This window comes from Natrix helvetica (genome assembly GCF_964273705.1).
Source record: "Natrix helvetica genome assembly, chromosome: Z".
NCBI classification, from domain to species: domain Eukaryota; kingdom Metazoa; phylum Chordata; class Lepidosauria; order Squamata; family Natricidae; genus Natrix; species Natrix helvetica.
Genome location: NC_138554.1, coordinates 77,223,513 through 77,242,735, shown reverse-complemented (window position 1 = coordinate 77,242,735; position 19,223 = coordinate 77,223,513).

Here is a 19,223-nt window from a genome sequence, read left to right as displayed (position 1 = left end):
AGTAGTTCTAATATCGGCGGGGAGGTCGTTCCAGAGGGCTGGGCCCATCACAGAGATGGCCCTACTCCTGGGCACTGCCTGCCCGCATTGCTTAGCGGAAGGTACCCGGAGGAGTCCCTCCCTGTGAGAGCGGATTGGCCGTAGGGATGTGTGGGGTAGGATGTGATCCCACAGATAACTAGGTCCTGAGCCATGGAGCACTTTAAAGATGATAATCAACACCTTGAAACGCACCCGAAAAGCCACAGGCAGCCAGTGCAGCTCGCGCAGGAGCAGTGTTACATGGGAGTACCTAGTACTCCCCATTATTGTCCGTGCGGCTGCATTCTGGACCAGCTGTAGCCTTCGGGTGCATCTCAAGGGGAGCCCCATGTAGAGAGCCTTGCAGTAATCGAGGCGGGAAGTCACCAGGGCATGAGTGACTGTGCGTAGGGCGTCCCGCTCTAGTAGGGGGTGCAATTGGCGCACCAGGCGAATCTGGTGGAACGCCCCCCTAGCCATGGCTGTCACATGATCATCCAGCGACAGCCGGGAGTCTAGGAGGACGCCCAAATTGCGTGCCCTGTCCACCGGGGGCAATTGTTCACCCCCAATGGCCAGAGATGGAACATAGACACTATTCCATGCGGCCACCAGGTCCTCCATCCGGGAGCGGGTCAGGGCTACAGGCAGTGGCCCAAGCTCCATCTGGAACCTATCAGGTTCCATCAGTCGCCTGGGGCGGAACCATCTAGGACCTTCTGGTTCCGCCTCCCCGCGATGGGGGGTAACGGCAGGGAAGTCGAGTCGGAGAAGCGAGTGATCTGACCATGACAGGGGAGCAACAACTAAATCCCCTATTCCCAGATCACTCTTCCACCGACCAGAGATAAAAACAAGGTCCAGCATGTGGCCTCCCTCGTGTGTGGGGCCCTGTATTATTTGGGTCAGGTCCATGGCTGTCATGGAAGTCATGAACTCCCGAGCTACCTCGGATGATCCACCCATCGATGGCTGGTTGAAGTCCCCCATAACTAATAGTTTGGGGGGCTCAACCGCCACCTCCGCAATCACCTCGAGGAGCTCTGGCAGGGCCGCTGATGCATAGCGAGGAGCCAAGTATACAATCAGCAAGCCCAACTGACTCCCTGGGCCCCATCTCACATCTAGAGACTCACACCCGGATATCTGTGGTACGGCGAATTCTCTCGGTGCCAGGCCTTCCCGTATAATTACCGCCACCCTGCCACCCCTGCCCCGGGCACGAGGCTGATGGAATGCACGGTATCCTGGTGGGCACATTTCCACGAGGCGTAGACCCCCCTCGTGGCCCAACCAGGTTTCCGTGATCCCTGCAAGGTCCGGCTCCCCCTCAGAAACCAAGTCATGGATGAAGGGGGCCTTATTAACAATGGACCTTGCATTACACAACATCAGCCGCATGCCATGGCTCTGTAAACCCTGGCCACCTAGAGTGCGGTGGTTGATACAAACGACCGGGTGTGTCCAGCGACCACGGTCTCCCAACCGACTGCAGAATCTCCTTCTGTCCTCGCATCTACCCCTGCCTACGACCGTTGGAATAAAGGAACCCTCTGAAGGAACAGCGTTCTCATTCCCCTCCCCCACTCCGCTCACTTCCCCTCCAGACCCACCTGTTCACCTGGTCCTGCCCCCTGTCCTGGTTTGGCTAGCCCTACCCCCCACCCTGGATCCCCCTAAAACAATTAAAAGACATTTACACAAAAACCCCCGGAGCCTCCTCTTCCTCCACCTCTCTGGATTGATACATCCGTCATTAAGGTGGGCCCTCGAAAGGGCGGAGGGCCATATTTGCGAGAGGGGGGACTCCCACAATAAAATCAGGTCTACCCTTAAGTAAGAATATACCATAGTTCAGCAGGGCCTCAGATCGATTGAGGGTGCTACGGATGTTAAAATCACTTTAAAAGATGTTAAAATAGGTGCTACATAAAGTACTGAGTCCAGTAAAATGTGGAGAGGTGCAGAAAGCCGGAGCCTGGGTACCGATGGTAGGGTCCAAAGTCTTAGGTGGGGATGGTGGATATGGCAAACCAGTCAATCAGTCTGCAGATGGTCAGATCATAGGTGGGCAGTAGATGGACAGTAGGGGGCAGGTGGCCGGTGGATGGTAAGCAAGGGGTAATAAACAGGGGGCAGATGGCCAATGGTGATAAATAGGTGGTAGGCAGGGGGCAGATGATTGGTGGTAGTCAACAGGGGGCAGAAGAACAAAACAGGGTAGGCGGCCAGCAGGGGCAGATGGTTCTCCTGCCAGGCCTCTATCACCTCTGGCATTGAAGGTCTACTGCTGGCCACCGACAGGCCCCCTGGTTCCTATCTGGCTTCCAGCGTTGAGCCACCCTCCTCTTACCAGGCCTCCAGCGCTGAGGGCCACTACCATCGCTCCTCCCCTCTCCTTCACTCTTCCTCCGCTTTTCTCTGCTCTCAGCGCAGGCCAGCAGCCGCCATTGCCTTTCCCTATATTCCCTGTGTGTTCGGCGCCTCGAGTCGCCGTGCTGCTCCAGCCCCAGGGGCCATTTCCGCCAGCCTCCGATGCCTCCGACGCCTCTGACGGCCTCCAATCCTCCCACCGACGTTTTGGCGCTTCGGCACTTCGGCAGGCCTCCAGGGCTCCCAGCGCCAGGCTCCCCGGCCCCTCCAGGCACCGCCAGCACCGACAGTAGCCTGCATAGCCCCAACTTCACCCAGCCGCTCCACACGCTCACAAACACGCCAGCCAGCTTCACCCCGCCGTCCCACACCGTCCCATGCCTGGTGTCTCCACAGCGGAAGCAACAGTAGCAGCGGCCGGTGCTGACTCCCTCTCCCGTTCTCCGGCTCTTTGAAGACTAATCTGTTGCGCGTTATGTGACGTATTTGTATTTGACATGACAATTCGTCAAGACTCAAGAATTTTTATCTAAAGAAATGCTAGACATTAAAATAGACGACAATTGTCTCTTTGAAGAAATTAGAAGACTGAATGTATATTTAAATTCTGAAAAATTAATACAATGGGAAAATCAACATGCTGAAATTGATAAAAGATGGGTGGATATTTTCAGCCATTTCAAAAATGAACATATTCCATGTGAACATTTATTTATACTTGTTCAATTTATGTTGTGCTGCCCTGGAACTAATGCAGCAGTTGAAAGAGGTTTTTTTTAATTGCCAATGATTTTTCGACAAGTGAGAAATCGAGATTGAATGTTGATACTCTAGCTGCAGCACTTGCCGTAAAATTGAATATGAAGGATATTTCTTGTTCAGATATTTCCAATATATTGTTAGAAGATGATACATTGACAAAAAATATTAATTCAATGGAAAAGTACTCATTTAAATAATAATTAACAGACATGTAAGCATAATTACAATATAAAATGTTGCAAATGTTTTTATTATGCATATCAGTGGTGGGTTCCTACCGGTTCGCACCGGATCGCGCGAACCGGTTGAAGATCGAACCCGGAAGTCACCGGACCCGGAAGTAACCGGGAACCGGCACCGGTCCTGTCACTTTATCCCCCTTGCCATCCCAACGGAGCTCGCTCGCTCCCCCGCCCGTCCGCACTAAGCTAGCTAGCCCAGCTAGCTGCTCATTGATTGGCTGGAGTTCAGCCAATCAGTGAGCGGGCTGGAGGCGACCCGTTTAAAAGCGGGTTGTCCTCCATTTCAAAACTCCCTTCTCTTCGCTGGGAGCTTGCTGCTTCCTTCAGGTAAGCAACTAAGCGCGAGGGGGGGCGGGAGGCTAGCTTCGGCGAGGAAAGGCCTCTAGGCCTTCCCTCGCTGAAGCGGCGGGCTGGCGTGGGCCGTGCGGGCGGTGGGCAGCTAGCTTCGCCCGGGAAAGGCCTCTGGGCCTTTCCGGGACGAAGCGCCGGGGTCGCGTGGAACGCGCGGCCGCCGGGAAGCTAGCTTCGCCCGGGAAAGGCCGCTGGGCCTTTCCGGGACGAAGCGCCGGGGTCGCGTGGAACGCGCGGCCGCCGGGAAGCTAGCTTCGCCCGGGAAAGGCCGCTGGGCCTTTCCGGGATGAAGCGCCGGCGTCGCGTGGGACGCGCGACCGCCGGGAAGCTAGCTCAGCCCAGGAGAGGCCCCTGGGCCTTTCCGGGGCGAAGCGCCGGCGTCGCGTGGGACGCGCGACCGCCGGGAAGCTAGCTCAGCCCAGGAGAGGCCCCTGGGCCTTTCCGGGACAAAGCACCAGGCTGGCGTGGGCGGCAAGCCTCCGCGAGGCTAGGCCAAAAGCCCCCCACCCTCCCCTCTCCAGCCTCGCCTGGCTGGCTAAGCCCTAAGAGTCTTAAACAGTCTTACCTGTCCTCCTGCCTCTCTGCCTGTCTGCTGCCTGTTGCATCGGAGAGCTGCTGATTCTGCCTGCTGGTAAGTAACCTGGTTTTTTTTCTTTTATTTTTTTAATGTATTTTAAAATAATATTTTATTTATTGTGCATAGAATTTTTTAAAATATTTTTACTTGAAAGTATTGAGTGTAGAATATTTTAAAATGGTTTACTTCAATTTATTGTGTATGGATTCTTTTTTAAAATTGTCTCAGACTATTTTAAAAAAGATTCTATCCAAAATAAATTAAAATAAACCATTTTAAAATATTCTATACTCAATACTTTAAAATGTATTGTGTATAGAATTGTTTTAAATTGTTTTATTGTAATTTATTGTGTATTGAATGTTTTTAATGGTTTCATTTTAAATTATTGTGTGTGGAGTAGTTTGAAATGGTACAGTATAAATTATTGCTGGTGGAATAATGGTTACAGTTGGTACAATACCTTAAAATAGTTATAGTATAAATTATTGCTGGTGGAATACTTAACAATGGTTTTTAAGGATTTTTTTTATTTATAGAATATCTTTTTTAAATTATTGTTTGGGAATTTTTATGTTTTAATTGTTTATAAAATATATTTACTACAAGAAATATTATTCCTTTTTGCAAATGTTTTCTTTGTGGTGCAATATGTTGCTTAAAAGTGTTCAGACCAGGTTTATATATCTCAAAGTGGGTGCTTTTCTATGGGCAGGCCAGGTTGGTGCAAGGCAGCTTTGCCAGATTTTGTGTGTTTCTATGTGATACCTGGTTGTTTAGGTAATTGTGAGGTGGTTGCTGGTTCTGTGAGCTTCCTGGCACTGTCCTTTATAATTTCCCACAATGCCTTGATGGTTTTTATTCCAGTGGCTTTGTCTTTCCTGTCCTTAGGGTTAGGGGGAAAAAAAACACTGGTTTCATTTGCAGTCTTTGGGGGGGGGGGGACAAAAAGGAGAAAGAGGGAGGAGGTGGGGGAAAGTGGGATCCTTGCTGCTTTCTGAGCTTGGTGGTTTTTTTTACAGACATTTCACTACCAAACTAGGTAACATCATCAGTGATAGATGGGGTTGTGGGGAAAGGAGGAGGAGGAGAAGTCGAAGGACAAAAAGGAAAAAGATAAGGAGGGAGAGGACTGTGGGGTCCTTTGGTGTTCTCTGAACCTGGTGGTTTTTAATTATTTTTAGGGAATTTTTATTTATTTATTGTTTATAGAATGTTTATTACAAGAAATGTTATTCCTTTTTGCAAATGTTTTATTTGTGATGCAATATGTTGCTTTTAAGTGTACAGGTTGGTGTATGGTATGTGTCTCAAGGTGGCTTCTTTTCTATGGGCAGGCCAGGTTGGTGCAAGGCAGCTTTGCCAGATTTTGTGTGTTTCTGTGTGATACCTGGTTGTTTAGGTAATTGTGAGGTGGTTGCTGGTTCTGTGAGCTTCCTGGCACTGTCCTTTATAATTTCCCACAATGCCTTGATGGTTTTTATTCCTGTGGCTTTGTCTTTCCTGTTCTTAGGGTTAGGGAAAAAAACTGGTTTCATCTGCAGTCTTTTGGGGGGGAATTGTTTTGTGTGTGTGTGTGTGTGTGTGTTTTCCTGGCACTGTCATAGTTTGTGTTTGTGGGTATGTAATGTCCTGCAGTTATCTACACATTAATAATGATCAAGTACTAATAATATTTCCTTATACATTTTAATGACCTTTCCTTTCATAATTGGTGTTTTCTTTCATACTTTTAGATTTCTAATTGCTGTTTCTGTTAGTTAGCAATTGATAAAACAAATTCCACGTGAAAAAGTATTCAAAGCCTTCTTGGTTTTAATTGTCAATTTATTCATTCTTGCACATTCTAATATTTATTCATTTTCATATCTTTGTTTTTTCCACTGTTGTGCAAACACAATTCCAACAGCTGTTAACATGTGTAAAATTAAATATGTATTTATTCCCTTCTGTAAGTAGCTCTTTTATTGTTTTGTGTACTTATTTTAATCTTATTTAAGTAGTAAGTGCACAAAATAATAAATTTCCTTTTTTATATTTTCTTTTTGTAGATCATTCATTGGGGCAAAAAATTCAGTGACATTGTCTTGGCCACTCCCATCCGGTCACATGACTGCCAAGCCACTCCCACCCGGTCACATGGCCGGCAAGCCACTCCCACCCGGTCACATGGCCGGCAAGCCACTCCCACCAGGTCACATGGCTGGCAAGCCACTCCCACAAAGGAGGCCACACCCACAGAGTAGGTTCCAAAAAAATTTGAAACCCACCACTGATGCATATATCATATTTTAGTGTATTATTGTTGCAATGAATAAAATATTTCTTTTATTTACGATATATTTTTTTCCAATTTACTTGTCCTCCTTTTCATTGTAAAAAAGTTGGTCACCTTAGCATTTTGGACAATAGAACGTGTTTTGTCCTCCTTTTCACTGTAAAAAAGTTGGTCACCTTATTATTAACTATTGTTTTTTTTAAAAAAAATCTATAATTTGTGATCAAATAGGTATGTAGCTATTTGGTGAAGGGACTGTTAAATTATATCTAAAGATATGCAACATGCATTAAGAAAATCCCTCAAAGCTGCAACATCCATATCTATTTTTTACACTGCTTCAGTCAAATAAATGGCTTAGTTTCATAACTGAAATACATGATACTCCTCTGGGTAATTTAATCAGAAGATGGCATTTTTATTTACTACCCATTGTCTGCTATATCTCTGCTAGTTGAAACAGGTCAATTTATTCTTCGAGATCTTAGGCCATCATAGCTCAATTTTTGAAAAAGCAAGTAAACACTGTCTACAATGTATTCATGTGTTTCTGTCAAATATTAATTCATGTTGTGGCCTGTAAGATGTCTAGACATAGAATACATTTAGCAAAATTAGAAACCTTGTTGTAATCTGTTGCTGTGGTTACCAGTATCAAAAGCAACAATGAAAAATGGTTAAGATGAGATATGAAAAAAACATAGTCCACTTCTATCATTTCCCTTTGTGTTTTTTCTAACACAAAAGCTCTCCCAATAAAGTTTGAAAATGAGTTGTTGCTTGTTTCTAAGAGCTGGCTTCAAAGGAAAATACACTTCATCGTGCTGCGTAATTCTGATACCAGAATCAAAGTTCAAGGTGGCCAGGAGAATGAGAGGTAGGAAAAGTAGTAAAAAATAATAATAAAGAGGGAAATTAAATAATGCAGATGTGCTGGTGATCTTTCTGGCTTGACCCCAAACCATTCCCTGAAACTTTGGAGTAATAATTAGAACTGGAGTCAAAAAGTGGCAGAATCATAGGAACCCATTTGAAAAAGACAATGTTCCTGATACTCAGACTACATCAGGCAAATACTAAATTTGTGAAAAAGAAAAAATGATGTTGTTGTAGGAAGTTAACACCCAGCCCTCTCCCAGAAAAAAATGAAATATCCTAGGAAATATTGAAAAGGCAGAATATTTCTCTGGATGTGAAAAGAAACATGTTTCAAAAAGACAAGGTAACTCTCCCTGCAACTTCCTGCCCCCATGAGCCATTAAAGCCTGAGCTAGTCCACTTTACATAATAAAAGACTTCTCCCCTTCAGCTCCAGGGGGATGGGAATGATAATATAAGCCTTTGCTCAACTGACCACATGGCATCTGAACTCAACCAAACTTGGATTCAAAACTTAGCCTAGAGGGTTGCCCTTGCATGGGCCCATGTGAGTCTGAAACCAATCAGAATACATTTCTTACATAGGAACAGGAAACAAAGAGGTGGGATTGAATAGGTTATAAAAAGCCCTGCGAGCCCTTCTTCGACCCTTCTTCCCTTTTCTTCTTCATCACCCAACACCTGGAAGCATGTGATCACCTTTTTCCCCAGGACCTCCAGCCATGCAGTCCTGTCCTCCATTAAAACATTAAACCATCTTTGTAAGCAGCCTCCATGCCTCCAGTGTCTTTTTCCCAACTTGGGAGTGAACCCAGAAGGACATTTCTTCCAACATTGTGTATGAAGAAAATTCTGAAGATAGACATAGATTATTCCCAGGTAATTTACTTGCCTTAATCTACATGCCTGGCATTGAAATAATTCCTTGTTCTAGCATCCAGGAATATAACTTAGGATGTTTATCAAACAATACAGTCCTAAAAAAATCACCAATCAGTAGGACTGAATTCACTACAGATTGCAGAGTCAATTAATCTTACTAGTTTCTATTAGGAATGAAATGATGACATCCTATTTAATAAAAAAAGCTCATAAGGATTATGTGAGGGGTTAATTGAGCTTCTTATTATAGAATTGTATGAGATTAGAGTATCTCTATTGATGCAATTTTCAAAACTTTAACAGTACTTACCTTAATTCTTGCAGTCCATTTACCCTAACTATGTGCAATTCAAGCTATTTACTCCTATTGTTTTGTACAGTCATTGAAGCATTATCTATATTAAGCGGCTTAGCTCTCTTAATTGATTTATCAAAATCTCTAAATTATGAGAAATCAAATAACAAACAGGCTTCGGGGGAGTCTACCAGGGCACAGGCCAGAGCTAACTAATGGGCGCGGGTTGGGGAGTGCTGGGAAGGGTTGGGATTCCGGAGGAGACATTAAGCCATTCCATTGGGGACTTCACCATCTCTACTGTTTGTGGGAGAGGCAGATATGGTGGGGACCGAGGGCCAAATTATGTTCAGGGGACACAGGTTTGCTGTTTAAGAGCGATCACACGTTCCGACCCTCATCACCCTTCTCGCACCCCCGGGTGCACAGGATTACAGGACCCTGGACTCCGACTGGTGTTGCTTAACACCAGGTCCGTGGTTCATAAGGCTCCCCTCATTTACAACCTCATACAAGAGGGTAGAGTGGACCTGGCGTGCATTACGGAGACCTGGTTGGGCCATGAGAGGGGTGTTCCCCTTAGTGAACTATGCCCACCAGGCTTCCGGGCATTTCACCAGCCGAGAGCCCAGGGCAGGGGCGGGGGGGTGGCAGTGGTTATTAGGGAAAGTCTCAAACCTCAGGAGGTCACATAGGCAGGTGTGAGTCCCGTTTTGTGAAATGGGGCCTTGGAGTTCAGGTGGGCCTTTTTGTTACATACCTGTCCTCCTGCTACGTTTCATCACCCCTGCTGGTTTATGATCCTGGGGGATTTCAATCTGCCTTCCATTGGCAAGACATCCGAGTCAGCTCAGGAGTTCATGGCTTCCATGACAGCTATGGACCTAACTCAGTTAATTCAAGACCCCACCCATAATAGGGGACACACGCTCGACCTGATTTTTGTCTCTGGGCAGTGGATGAATGATCTAGATTTAGGGGATATTTCTATTCAACCCTTGTCATGGTCTGATCATTTCCTCATCAGGCTTGACTTCCATACTGCTACCCCACACCGCAGGGAGGCAGAACTGACTAGATGGTTCTGCCTCAGGCGCCTGATGGACCCTGAAAGGTTCCTGATGGAGCTTGGGACTTTTCCTGAATCCCTTACTCACAACTCTACCGATGCCCTAGTGGAAGCCTGGGATAGGGCAGCCACTGGAGCCTTGGATCATGTTGTGCCTTTGCGGCCTCTGACCCGGTGTCAATCCCGGGTGGCTCCCTGGTTTACCGAGGAGCTCTGGGAGATGAAACACCAGAAACGATGCCTAGAGAGTGGCTGGGGGGCCAGCCGGTCTGAATCTGAGCGAACACTAGTAAGAATTCATATTAAATCCTACTTAGTGACGATAAAAGCGGCAAAACGGCAACATTTTTCCACTCTTATCGCGTCCGCAGATAACTGCCCAGCTGCCCTGTTTAGAGTGACCCACTCCTCACTTAACCAAGGAACTGGGAAAGACCCCTTGCAGGTTAGGGCTGAAAAATTTGTTCGGTATCTGCAGGATAAAATAGGGTTTGTTTTTTGGATACTTATCTAATTTCCTTTTAACTTTTGTGATATGTGTTTTTTAATGTAGTACACTGCCCTGAGTCCGTCGGGAGAAGGGCGGCATATAAATCCAATAAATCCAATCCAATCCAACAGAAACAAAATGAATATTAATTTAGAATATAGATTTTGCATATCCTATCACTTGAATCAATGGGAGGTTGCTTTAAAAACAAGCTTCTTTTGATCTTAAAATGTGGTTAACAACAGAATATTTTAATTTGCACTTAGTGGATACCTCAAAAAACAGTAAGGGGTTAATTAAAGTCTTAGTGTTGAAAACATAATTTGGGATTTGTTCTCCTAATATGTCTGGTGTAAAATATAGCTATGTCTACATTGAAGTAGAATTTAGAAATGAGTCTATGGAGCAAGAATTATCAGTAAGAACCATGCAATATTTAAAGGACAGCTGTTATCTCCAACAGTGATTCTTTTTTTAAAAAATTAATCCTTTTATGTAGTAAATTAAATTCTCATTCACAGTGAGATAAAAGATTTTCAATCAGTTTGCTCAAAATATCTTGGGTTATAAAATCTGTTATATAATTTTCTTGCAGATTAAGTTCTTTTTCATATGTACTTTTAATTATATTTTTAATTTTACTTGTTCATAGTATTTGAAATAATCTTTTTATTATCTGTATGTTTTGTGTTTCCATAGCATGGTAGGCAGCATAAAAGTATTATAAGTTCCATTCCTTCCTTGAATAAAGGAATGCTTTCTAGAAACTTATACTGGGAGAATGAAATGGTTAACTCTGCTTTAGGAAATCTTGATTGGCATTGCTCAAGGCTGTCTTGGTGTATTTAGTCTATTGGCATTGCTTGAAGACATTTTCATGTTGGGTTTACTTTTACTTTACTTTATTTAGGATTTATAGACCGCCCCCTCTCCCCGAGGGGACTCGGGGCGGTGTACAGACAAAAGCTAAGAACCGTATATACAATAACCAAATTAAATACCCCTTTTAAAAAAACAAATTAAATGTAAAGTCTGTACAGTGATAATAAAAATTAAAACAGGTTAAAAGGACAACCCCTTAAAATTTAAAATGCCGGCCAGGAGGATTGAAAAGTAAAACTACAAGTGGGCCAGGCCAGCTAATTGGAACAGGTGGGTCTTGAGTTTCTTGCGGAAGGAGCGGAGATCGGTAGTAGTTCTGATGTTGGTGGGGAGGTTATTGCAGAGGGTCGGGCCCATCACAGAGAAGGCCCTACTCCTGGGCGTCGCCCGCTGACATTGCCTAGTGTACGGCACCCGGAGGAGTCCCTCCCTGTGAGAGCGAATTGGTCGCAGGGATGTATGGGGTAGGATGTGATCCCGCAGATAACTAGGTCCTGTGCCATGGAGCGCTTTAAAGGTGATAATCAACACCTTGAAACGCACCCGAAAAGCCACAGGTAGCCAGTGCAGCTCGCACAGGAGAGATGTTATATGAGAGTACCTGGTACATCCCATGATTACCCGCGCGGCCGCATTCTGGACCAGCTGCAGCCTTCGGGTGCATCTCAAGGGGAGCCCCATGTAGAGAGCATTGCAATAGTCCAGGCGGGACGTCACAAGCGCATGGGTGACTGTGTGAAGGGCATCCCGGTCCAATAAGGGGCGCAATAGGTGCAGCAGGCGAACCTGGTGGAACGCCCCCCTTGCCACGGCTGTCACATGGTCATCCACCGACAGCCGGGCATCCAGGAGGACGCCCAAATTGCGCGCCCGTTCCACGGGGGCCAGTTGTTCGCCCCCGATGGCCAGTGATGTAACCCACTGGTTGAACCGGAGCGCCGGTATCCACAGCCACTCCGTCTTGGAGGGGTTGAGTTTGAGTCTGTTGCTTCCCATCCAGACCCGTACGGCCTCCAGGCACCGGGACATCACTTCGACGGCCTTGTTGGGGTGGTTCGGGGTGGAAATGTACAGCTGAGTATCATCAGCGTACAGATGGTACTCAACCCCAAAACCACGAATGATCTCACCCAGCGGTTTCATGTACGTGTTGAACAGGAGAGGCGAGAGGACCGACCCCTGTGGCACCCCACAAGTGAGTGGCCTCAGGGTCGACCTCTGCTCCCCTGCCAGCACGCATTGCGTCCGGCCAGAGAGGTAGGAGGAGAACCACCGCAAGACGGTGCCCCTCACCCCCAGCCCCTCCAGATGACGCAATAGGATACCATGGTCGATGGTATCAAAAGCCGCTGAGAGATCTAATAGGACCAGGATGGAGGAGCAACCCCCATCCTTGGCCCTCCAGAGATCATCCACCAACGCGACCAAGGCTGTCTCCGTGCTGTGACCGGGCCGGAAACCGGACTGGCGCGGGTCTAGATAATCAATTTCCTCCAAATGGCATGGGAACTGTTGCACCACCACACTCTCTACAACCTTTGCCAAAAAGCAAAGGTTGGAGATAGGACGATAGTTGGTTAACATAGCTGGATCCAGGGAAGACTTCTTGAGTAGGGGCCTCACCACCGCCTCTTTCAAGGCGGCCGGCAAGAACCCCTCTCTCAAAGAAGCGTTGACTAACTCCTGGAGCCAGCCTTGTGTAACCTCCCAGGATGCCAGTATAAGCCGGGAGGGACACGGGTCCAGTAAACATGTAGTGGCTCACAGTCGCCCACGCAACCTGTCCATATCATCGGCAGCAACAGAGTGAAACTTCTCCCAGAATGGTCCCTCAAGATTCGCCTCCGACGTCCCCCCTGGACTAATGGGGGGGACCCACTCGCTACAGATTTGAGCGATTTTGTCCTGCAGATATTCCCCAAATTCCTCTGCTCTACCCTGCAAGGGGGCTTCCTGCGGCCTCTGCAAAAGGAGGGAGCGGGTCACCCGAAACAGGGCGGCAGGGCGGTTATCTGCGGACGCAATAAGAGTGGCACAATATTGACGCTTGGCCACTCTTAATGCCACAAGGTATGTCCGTAAATAGGCTCTTACCTGTGTTCGGTCAGATTCGGAGCGTGAAGATCTCCATTTGCTCTCTAGGCGTCTCTTGCGGCGCTTCATCGCCCTTAGCTCCTCGGTAAACCAAGGGGCCAGGGTGGCTCGCTGCCGCAGGAGAGGCCGCAAAGGCGCAACCCGGTCCAAGGCGCCGGCAGCCGCATTGTTCAATGCGGCCACCAGGTCCTCCATCCGGGAGCGGGTCAGGGCTACAGGAAGTGGCCCAAGCTCCGTCTGGAACCTTTCAGGTTCCATCAGGCGCTTGGGGTGGACTTCTGGTTCCACCTCCCCGTGATGGGGGGTGTTGCCTGGGAAGTCGAGCCGGAGAAGTGAGTGGTCTGACCATGACAGGGGTGTAATAACTAACTCCCCTATTCCCAGATCACTCTTCCACTGGCCGGAGACAAAAATAAGGTCCAGCGTGTGGCCTCCCTCGTGTGTGGGGCCCTGAATTATTTGGGTCAGGTCCATGGCTGTCATGGAAGCCATGAACTCCCGAGCTGCCTCAGATGACTCACCTATCGACGGCAGGTTGAAATTCCCCATAACCAATAGCTTGGGGGTCTCAACCGCCATCTCTGCAATCATCTCGAGGAGCTCAGGCAGGGCCGCTGATGCATAGCGAGGAGCCAAGTATACAATCAGCAAGCCCAACTGTCTCCCTGGGCCCCATTTCACGCCTAGAGACTCACACCCGGATATCTGTGGCACAGTGAACTCTCTCAGCTCCAGATCCTCCCGTATAATCACCGCTACCCCGCCACCCCTACCCAGGGCCCGCGGCTGATGGAATGCACGGTATCCTGGTGGGCATATTTCCACGAGGGGTAAACCCCCCTCGTGGCCCAACCAGGTCTCCGTTATCCCTGCAAGGTCCGGCACCCCCTCCGAGATCAAATCATTAATGAGGGGGGCCTTATTGATAACAGACCTCGTGTTGCACAACATCAGCCTCAGATCCTGGCCACCTAGGGTGCGGGGGTTGGTACAAATGACCAGGCGTGTCCAACGGCCACGGTCTCCCAACCGACTACAGAGTCTTCGTCTGTCCTCGCACCCACCCCTCCCTACGATCGTTGAAATGAAAAGACCCTCCAATGGAACATTATTCTCCCTCCCCTCCCCAGCTCCGCTCACTTCCCTCCCGACCAAACCTGTTCGCCTGGCACTAACCCCTCCCTTGGCCGGGCTAACCCTCCCCCCCACCCTGGAACCCACTAAAACATTTAAAAAACAATTGACTAAAACCCCCCTAAGTCTCCGCTTCCTCCACCTCTCGAGATTAATAAATCCGTCATCAAGGTGGGCCCTCGAGAGGGCGGACGGCCACACCTGCGAGAGGGGGGACTCCCGCAGTAAAATCAGGTCTGACCTCAGATACATGATAATGTTAAAAATTCAGCAGGGCCTAAGATCTGTGCTGAAGATGTTCTGGCATGTATGCCATTGAGTCCAGTATAGTTCAAAAGGCCAGGGCTCCAATGCGAGAAGAGGTTGTCGAAAGTCAGTAGACCACAGTCCTAGATGGGGGGAGATGGTAGGCTGGTCAGATAGTCAATAAATGGGGGCTGGTGGGTGGTCAGTGGTGGGTGGCAAGGGGCAGATAGTCTATTGTTGGTAATGAGCAGGGGGGCAGATAGTCAATAAAATGGTAGGGTCATAGAAGATAAGGAGCGCACACAGATGGTAAACAGGGGCAGATGGTTAGTAATTAAACAGCAGGGGGTAGATGGTCACAATCAAGGAGGCAGCTAGCAGGAGGCAGATGGCTCCTCTGCCAAACCTGGCGTTGAAGCCTTCTGCCAGTCACCAACATGCCCCCTGGTCCCTGCCCGGTCTCCAGTGTCACAAGCCTCCCTCTTCCTACCAGGCCTCCGGCGCTTCGTTCCTGCCATGGCCTACATCCGCCGTTCGTGACTCCCCGCATGTTCGGCGCCTCCCAGTCGCCGCTCCGAGCCCCAATGCCGCTCCCACCGGCCTCCAGCGCCCCGGCCGGCCTCCAGCCTTCCCGCTCGGCCTTCGCTAGACTTCCTGCGTAGTTCGCAGATCGCAGCAGGCCGGGGGATTCGGCATTCGGCGTCTCCAGCTGCCGCCGCCACTCAGGTCACCGCCGCTTCAGGCCCGGCGTCTCCACCCGCTGCCGCCTCAAGCCCCGTCCCAAGCCGCAAGCCTCCGACTCCGCCGACGCCAGCATGCCCCCGAACATGCCAGCCGCCAATCCCCAGCCTTCTTACGCCTCTCCTCCAGTCTCCAGTCTCCTACGGCGTCTCCCCATCGGCTGATCGACCGGTCCGTTCTCCTCGCTCTCCCTGGCTGTCAGACCACCCTGGAGGACCAACTTGTGTCCTGAAAAAAGCCAGGGTGGTCGCTTACTGGACCCCCGGTCCTCATGATGGAAAAGAGGACCGGCAGCATCCCTGCCCCATCAAAAGAGCCCCGCAAACATACGGAGCTCAGAGGCAGACTGCCATTCCTCCAGGAAGCTCCTCCCTTGTTTACAAATTGGGTTTTATGTTAGGCAATAAAGGCTTAAGTAGTTTAAATAACAAAGTATATGAGTTGGGAAAATTTAAGAGAAGATCAGGTAGAAGCTGCTAATGCAATGCTATCTTGTTTCCTCTAAATTCAAATACCGTGTTTCCTGAAAAATAATAAGACCTATCCTGAAAATAAGTTCTACTATGATTTTTTGCTTGGGCGCCCAATATAAGACTTACTCCCAAAATAAGCAGAAGAAGTGGGCCAGCAGCCATGTGAGGTCCTGCTGGACAGAGCTGTTTGAGCCACTGCTGCGAGTCAGTTGTTGGAATGTGGGTGGCCTGGCTGAAGGAGTCCTAAGGAAAGCTAGTGTAGGGTGCATGAGGCAACTCCACACCACTTGCCTCATGGCGGCAGCTTTTATGCTGTGCGGCCTCCTCCGCCATGAGCAAGGAGAAGAAGTAGGCATCCCATATACTCTTAAAGTTAATGGGGGGGAAAATAAGACATCCCCTGAAAATAAGCCCTAATGCAAAAGAATATGTCATTTGTAGTGGGACTTATTTTCAGGGAAACATGGTAGTTTATCATTTTAAAACTATGAGCAGACTATTTCAGGGTTTTAAATTTAATGAGAATTCTGCTATATGTAGCAAAGTTAGGAACCCCTAAACCAGTGGTAAAATCCAAATATTTTCCCTACCGGTTCTGTGGGCGTGGCTTGGTGGGTGTAGCTTGGTGGGTGTGGCTTGGTGGTCATGTGACCCAGTGGGCCTGGCCAACATGTAAAATGTGGTGAAACACACATAACAGCACTCTTGCTTAGCAACCAAAATTTTGGGCTCAATTGTTGTCATAATTTTTTCTTTCTTTCTTTCTTTCTTTCTTTCTTTCTTTCTTTCTTTCTTTGTTTTCTTTCTCTTTCTTTCTTTCTCTTCTTTTCTCTCCCCCCCCTCTCTCTCTTGTTTATTTCCCTCTCTCATATTCTCTCTCTCCATCATTTTCTCATTTCTCTATCTTTCTCTCTTTTTCTCTACCTTTCTTGCTTTCATTTCTTTCATGTGCACATATGCGCGCCAGCAAAATACCCTCCTGGGCCGGGATCACAGCGGTGGGGATGGCGACTCCTCCTCCTGCTACTGCCACTGTGCAGTGAGGTGAGTAGCTGGCTGTGCAGCATGGGAGAGCCCCGCTGCACAAAAGACTCCTCAGCACCATGGTCCCCTTCAAGTCGGCTCAAGAAGGAGAGGAATGGGGAATATCAGCAGCAGCCACCGCCATCGGATGCAGGGAGGAGAGCTCCAGCTCTCCTGTGCAATGTGGGAGAGCCCTGTACAAGGAGAGCCCTGCACAGTGTAGGAGACCTAGAGTTCTCCTCCCTGCATCTAGCAGTGGTGGGGCTCCAGGAGGGCAGGCGGTGCACACGTGCAGCAGCCCTGGGACATCAGCCTGGCACTTGCCCTCCCAGAGCATCACTACTACTGCCGCTGCCCCTCTCAGCCTCAGAGCAGTAGCTGCATCTCCACCAAGGGCTGCCTGCCCACCCACTGGCCGGGCTGGGCTGAACGCTGACCTCAGAAGCCGGCCCCAACATGCTTGCCTGCCTTCCACATGGCCCTCCGCTTGGCTGCCTTCACAAGCTGGCCATAGGTATACCGGGAAAGCCACATGGAAGGCAGGCAAGCATGGCAGGGCTGTGGGCCACGGGGAAGGCAGTAGGGGAGGTAGGCTGGAATGGTGGAAAACAGAGTCTGGTGGGGCGAGCGAGTGGCGATCAGGCAACCAGTTTGAAAGCGTGACCAGCCAGCAGTCCCTACTGGTTCAGAGGTTCAGCAACCCAGATCCAATATACCACCTGATAGAGAAATATCTTGAATTCACTTGAAGTTAATTCTATGCCATTTACATTGATTTCAGGATGGCTTTTGACTCATTTTCTGAGAGAAAGTGCAGAAGAAATTGGCAGTCCCATTTATTCAATGCCACTGTCTTTTCTAACTAATAATGATCATTTATGAAAACTCCTTTATGTATTCTATATGCTCACAAAACAGCAGCCTGATGTGCTACATTTATGCTCATGCTAAACTTTAATATGGTAAACAGAGAAGTAAACCGGAGTAAACTGACATCTCTTAAAATAGAACCTAGACTCCTGGCTTTGATTAAAGCTCTTTACACAAGTACTTGTTTGAGGGTGCAGTATGGGGTTAACAGGGCTCTGACTAACAGGATTCACAAAAATAAAGGGGTAAGCAAGGGTGTATCTTGGCCCCATTATTATTTAGCTTATATATCAGTGACTTGCCAGTGTTATTGAAGGATCCCATGGTACACATGCTGATGATCCTAAATACTTACTGTACAGCTTCCTTTATGCTGATGATATGATTTTATTATCATATTCACAAGTAGGATTACATATGCTATTAAGAAGATTCAGCTCTTGGGGTGTGTGGCCTGAATCTCAGCAACAAGATGTGTTCTCTGGGGGGCTCTCCAAAGAATTGTCAGATTTCCTGCTATGTTGAGGGATGATTAATCATAGCTGCCTTGGGGGGGGCAGTGAAGAGAGGGAGCACAAGTAGGTGTGGTTGGGGAACACGCAACACCTGCAAATTGCTATGCAATTGCTCCTGGACCTAAAGCAGAAAAGGCAGCCATTGTGAACTTCCACGCTGAGCAGCTTGGAAAATCAGCGAAGTACTTCATCTGGTTGAAATAACAAGATTGCTTGAAAGTGCAACATTCCTGAAATTAACCTTAACCTCCGGTTGAAAAAACATGTTTAAAGAAAGAGTGGCAGAAGATAGGTGGGGACGGGCATTAGAAAGACCCCCACCCTCGGACAAGCAGCATACAGACAGATGGAGCCATTAACAGAATAAAAGAAACAATAGATCTTGAAAACTGTTTAACTGTTGAAGAGCTAGAAAGCAAATTGGAATTTTGACTTTTACTTTACTCTTTACTTTTTACAGAATTTTATAGACTTTTACCTTGCACATTTGTTTTTCTAGTAACGCTAATAATTTTTGACAATCTGTTTTCAAGCAAAAGATAAGAGATGATGAATTATTTATTTGCACTGCCATCTAGTGGTAAATAAAAGCTGGTTGAAAAAGAAAGAGAAAAAAGAGTTGCCTAAGGAAATGACCTTGAAGTGGGGCTGATAACATTGAACTGATGTTAAAGTCTCTCTAAAAGAAAGAAATTAAGACCAGCTGTGAAAACATGGTGTTGCACTCTCTTGCTACATTATAATGGCCTGCTGAGAAGCAGAGAATACCTTTTGATAGTGTGCTTTTTTATTGGAAGAAGAAATGTGGTTAAACCAGACAACTCAGACTAAAGGGTTTCCTTTTCCTTTTTTCTTTTTTTTTTTACTTCTCTACTTTGGTCCTTTTCCAATGCAATTTTTATCTTTCTCCTTCCTCCCCCCACCCCCACCCCGACTCACCTTTTTTCTTTTTCTTCTTCCCTTTGTCGTCTTGCAAGGAAGTGTGGTTTACCATTGTGGAATTAATTTTGGGGGCTTTTTCTTTTC